The sequence below is a fragment of the Anomaloglossus baeobatrachus genome, chromosome 2 (assembly GCF_048569485.1).
Source record: "Anomaloglossus baeobatrachus isolate aAnoBae1 chromosome 2, aAnoBae1.hap1, whole genome shotgun sequence".
Taxonomy (NCBI): Eukaryota; Metazoa; Chordata; class Amphibia; order Anura; family Aromobatidae; genus Anomaloglossus; species Anomaloglossus baeobatrachus.
Genome location: NC_134354.1, coordinates 585,469,234 through 585,475,233, shown reverse-complemented (window position 1 = coordinate 585,475,233; position 6,000 = coordinate 585,469,234).

Here is a 6,000-nt window from a genome sequence, read left to right as displayed (position 1 = left end):
ATTATTATCTTTAACTTTTGGTGCAGGATCCTTGTCCGCCTAAAATAGAGGGGAGAAGGCAATATTATGGAAATCCTGCTCCAAAAGCGAGACCTACTCATACCAGAGATACACACTGGGCCTAGGTTTGTGCAGTGCTCTTCAGATGTGGAGGGAGCAGAAGATATACCCTCCATGTACACGGAGAAGTGTCTGTCCACCCTTAGCGTGTGTTCTGTCAGGGTCACTTAAAGCTAAGGTTCTATAGCACAGCACAACATCCATGGGATGCAACTCGGCCCCCAAATCTTGAAGGTGCAAGAGCTATACCGTGGTAATGGAGGACTCCTACAGGTAGTGATCTCTCCGACTGTTTTCCTTTCTCCCACATGCTGGAAAACCTCTGAAAATGGATATTCGTTCCACCATGGAACACAGATCAAAGTGACAATCCGTCACGAGAGCCTGCATCTGAGAACACTCCCTGTGCACACTCACACTCCGACATGGATGGGAGGAGGAAGGCTGGGGAGCTATAGGAACACTCAGCCTGCAGCCATCAAGTGTTGCCCTAAATTGCTAGAGGATGGCGAAGTGTTGACTCCAAGGGGAGATAGAATTAAGGTCCTGCAATCAACCTCCATTGCCCAGATATAAAGAAATAAAAGGTATGGTTAAGCAGAGTTTGGCACCTGCAGAGCACTGCAGGATCACTTCTTCACGCCACTATGGTCAGTAAAAACATTGAAGATAGGATATGGGGAGGGGCTATTTTACCTCTTTAGGTTTCCTATCCCTATGAGGGCAGGGGTCACCCTTCTGTGGTGCTGTCTTGGCAGATGACTAGAGACAGAAACAAAATTACTTTGTCATAATCTCAAAAATAGGCACTTCTTTAAGTGGTTAAATACTTTAAAAACATCAGCAATCTCTAATTTGGTATAGTCTTTCCTTTAAACATTTTTCAAGAATGATTGTGTTCAGTCTAAAGAACTTTTAGAAACGTTCAGTTACTCACTTTTAGGTCTTTTGTTTAGAGGGATTTTCCTATGAACAAAGTTAATGTTAATTATATAGATTTTGGAATAATAATAATTTACACAATTGGATGTGGAAAAAAAATGTTCCTGTGCTGAAATAATCTAAAATATGTGCCCCTGCTATTTACTGTGTAATGGCCGTGTCTGATCGTACAGGGACATGGCCTCAACATACCACATCTCTTGGGCAGGGGAGGACACAAAAGAGTATAAAGACATTACAGCATGGGATCACAACTGATTCTTTTTGGGAGGTAAAACATTTCCCTATGTTTCCAAAAAAATGTTTTACCTCAAAGAAAAATTGTTTGTGATCCCATTCTGTAATATCTGTATTCTCTTTTGCTTCCTCCCCAGCCCAGGAGATGTGGTATGACCATTACACAGTACATAGTAGGGACACGTGTAGAAGATTATCTCAGCATAGAAGCATCCAATTGTAACCTATTGATTAAAATGAACTTTGTTAGTGAAAAAAACCTTTAAGCTGTCAACTCTTTCTTAGCCTTCACCATATACAGTGCCTACAAGTAGTATTCAACCCCCTGCAGATTTAGCAGGTTTACACATTCGGAATTAACTTGGCATTGTGACATTTGGACTGTAGATCAGCCTGGAAGTGTGAAATGCACTGCAGCAAAAAAGAATGTTATTTCTTTTTTTATTTTTTTTTAAATTGTGAAAAGTTTATTCAGAGGGTCATTTATTATTCAACCCCTCAAACCACAAGAATTCTGTTTGGTTCCCCTAAAGTATTAAGAAGTATTTCAGGCACAAAGAACAATGAGCTTCACATGTTTGGATTAATTATCTTTTTCCAGCCTTTTCTGACTAATTAAGACCCTCCCCAAACTTGTGAACAGTACTCATACTTGGTCAACATGGGAAAGACAAAAAGGAGCATTCCAAGGCCATCAGAGACAAGATCGTGGAGGGTCACAAGGCTGGCAAGGGGTACAAAACTCTTTTTCCAAGGAGTTGGGCCTACCTGTCTCCACTGTTGGGAGCATCATCCGGAAATGGAAGGCTTATGGAACTACTGTTAGCCTTCCACGGCCTGGACAGCCTTTGAAAGTTTCCACCCGTGCCGAGGCCAGGCTTGTCCGAAGAGTCAAGGCTAACCCAAGGACAACAAGGAAGGAGCTCCGGGAAGATCTCATGGCAGTGGGGACATTGGTTTCAGTCAATACCATAAGTAACGTACTCCACCACAATGGTCTCCGTTCCAGACGAGCCCGTAAGGTACCTTTACTTTCAAAGTGTCATGTCAAGGCTCGTCTACAGTTTGCTCATGATCACTTGGAGGACTCTGAGACAGACTGGTTCAAGGTTCTCTGGTCTGATGAGACCAAGATCGAGATCTTTGGTGCCAACCACACACGTGACGTTTGGAGACTGGATGGCACTGCATACGACCCCAAGAATATCATCCCTACAGTCAAGCATGGTGGTGGCAGCATCATGCTGTGGGGCTGTTTCTCAGCCAAGGGGCCTGGCCATCTGGTCCGCATCCATGGGAAGATGGATAGCACGGCCTACCTGGAAATTTTGGCCAAGAACCTCCGCTCCTCCATCAAGGATCTTAAGATGGGTCGTTATTTCATCTTCCAACAAGACAACGACCCAAAGCACACAGCCAAGAATACCAAGACCTGGTTCAAGAGGGAAAAAAATCAAGGTGTTGCAGTGGCCTAGTCAGTCTCCTGACCTTAACCCAATTGAAAACTTGTGGAAGGAGCTCAAGATTAAAGTCCACATGAGACACCCAAAGAACCTAGATAACTTGGAGAAGATCTGCATGGAGGAGTGGGCCAAGATAACTCCAGAGACCTGTGCCGGCCTGATCAGTTCTTATAAAAGACGATTATTAGCTGTAATTGCAAACAAGGGTTATTCCACAAAATATTAAACCTAGGGGTTGAATAATAATTGACCCACACTTTTATGTTGAAAATTTATTAAAATTTAACTGAGCAACATAACTTGTTGGTTTGTAAGATTTATGCATCTGTTAATAAATCCTGCTCTTGTTTGAAGTTTGCAGGCTCTAACTTATTTGCATCTTATCAAACCTGCTAAATCTGCAGGGGGTTGTATACTACTTGTAGGCACTGTATCGTAGTTTTTTCAGTGTGCAGCCTTTGGTACAGGTTACAACCATCACTTTAGATGTCTCCAGCCTAGCATGAAGTTCTTTGATTGTTGTATGTGTTTCCCGCGACACATTTCCAACCAAGTTCCTTTGAGGCCTGTTGTGTCCCATGAATGGGAACAACCTGTTGTATGTAATTCTTGCATTGCATATTTTTCCTCCTATCAGGAAATTCCTTTATTGTTGCTAGGTAGATTAGACTGTATGAAGTTTGTCCCTATGTACCTCCCTTAGTTGGCTTCTGTATAGAATGCTCCTCCCTTCTCCTTCAGTTTAGTCTAGAGAAACCATCGCTGAAGAGACATGCCTAAAACCCTGTACAGATTATTCCTTTTCACCTGCATTTACTTTGTACTTAATACAAGATTCTAGAAGAAAACTACAGCGTTTCTCCTTGTCTTTCTACAAGTCATCGTTGTGCTGAGTTGAGCTATCTGTGGAAGCCTAGAGTGAGTAAACCATACAGTTATCTAAGGGACTGATAATTAGAGTGGTGGATTCATTGCTACTAGGAAGAGACAGAATAGTGAAAAGGATTAGCTGTGACCGGGATTAGTATACATATATCAGTAAATAACCTGTTTCCAGGAGTGCTATACTGCACACAATCCAGAGAAAGGATTACCCCAAGGGGCTGATAACAAGCCACAGCATAAAACTTTATAGCAGCTTCTTACAAAGTGCCCTGTAAAGTATTTACCTGTTATCAGAACTGTGTGCAGCTATAAACCAAGAATCCCACATAAGCTAATTGTAAATTGCAGCCAGAGACTTTGCAAATACATCCTGCAAAACAGACTGCAGAGAGATTGCAACATTGTATTGTTTCCCTGACAACCAGTGCAGGCAGCATTCACCCTTCCTGATGGAGTCAAAGAGAACAATTTCCCTACCTGCTCTGAAGCAACAAGAGGAAGACATAGACTCACACTCAAATTACAGTGAAAGATCTAAGCGGTTGACCAAACCAACATGGAAGGTTAAAGAGAACCTAGAAACAGCCAGAAGTGAACTGCACACCCACACAGCATTATTGTGGCAAAGAGTGCAAAAACAAGTGACTGTTTTATCTGCGCCCGGTGCTCATGAGCTACCATCAGAGGGAGCCCTTGAACAACTGTACTCAGCATACCAGTCCTACAAAGAGATTTCTAAAAAATATTCCTCTACCCTGCTGAGAGCAAATACGTCTGAGTCTGAAAAAGAACTACAGGACTTCCAACAGGTTAATGCTGAACGGGACCGCACCGTGCGCGACATTGTGAGCAAGACTGAAGCAAAAATTGCGCAAATGTCAGGAGCGGCATCTTACAAATCCAGGTCCATTAAGAGCTCAAGGCACTCACTCAAATCAGGCTCATCAAGGTACTCAACCCTCAGCGAGCAGCTCATAAAGGCGCGCGCTGAAGCAGAAACAACAAAAGTACACGCCATCTTCGCCCAGAGAGAAGCAGAGATGAGAACAGAATCTGCACGCAGAGAAGCAGAGATTAAAGCAGAATCTGCACGCAAGGAAGCAGAATCTGCACGCAAGGAAACAGAGATTAAAGCAGAATCTGCACGCAAGGAAGCAGAATCTGCACGCAGAGAAGCAGAAATTGAAGCCCTTCAGAAGGAATGTGAACATGTGGCGGCCATGGCAAGGCTAAAAGTCTTCGAGCAAGCTCTGGGTGGGAGCCAGGAAGGCAGCGCCAGTTTGCGTGATCTCGACACAGAAGACTCACTTAAGCGTACAAGAGATTACGTGCTGAGCCAAGCCGACGAACGGCCAACTACCATCAACATTCCAGTCAGTGCTAACACTTCTCCAGAGCCTCAAGACACTGATCCACTTACAGCTTCCAGCCTTCCAGGTCAGTCCAATGCACCTCAGACTTTCAAGCCTGAACCAGCTTCATATTCCAATGCACAGCCACACCCTGCGCATCAGCAACCTCCGTATGCCCATGTCTACATGCAACCTAACATGCCGGCAAGGCGCTACACTCCCAACAACCGTGTAGTTCCAGACCCGCATACAACAGAGACTGTACACACCAAACCGGCAGTCACTGGTCTAAACGCCTACGCCACTCCGTACTTTCCCATGTTCCCGAACCAAGAAGCTACGAATCACGCAACCAGCACCACGCAGTCAGCAAATGTGCCCCCAACGTCGGAAAGATCAGATATGTCCGACTTTGCGAGGTACATGATCCGCCGAGAACTCACCAACACCGGTCTCACAAAGTTTGACGACCAGCCCGAAAACTACAGAGGGTGGAAGTGTGCCTTCAAAACCGCAACGCGTGACCTCGGCATTACAGCTGCTGAAGAGCTGGACTTGCTAATCAGGTGGCTAGGGCCACGGTCTACTGAGAGAATCAAGAGACTCAGATCCGTCTACATCAGCGACCCAACAACTGGTCTCGCAACCGCATGGGACAGGCTAGAGAAAGGCTTCGGCAGTCCTGAAGCAATTGAAGATGCATTGCTGAAACAACTATACGACCTTCCCAAAATATCTAGCAAGGATGCTTCAAAGTACCAGGAACTCAGCGACCTGCTGTCCGAGCTCCAGCTGGCCAAAACAGACACACACCTACCTGGCCTTAGCTACCTGGACACCGCTCGTGGGGTGAAACCCATAGTCGCCAAGTTACCTTACAACTTGCAGGAAAGGTGGACTACGGTAGGAACAAACTATAAAAAAGAGCACCAAGTCTCCTTCCCTCCATTCTCCTACTTCTGCGAGTTCATCAACGGCATCGCGGAACGTAAGGCAGACCCCAGCTTCACCTGTGAAGAACCAACCGGCTCCACTTCACCAGCTCCCGGATATGAGAGCCC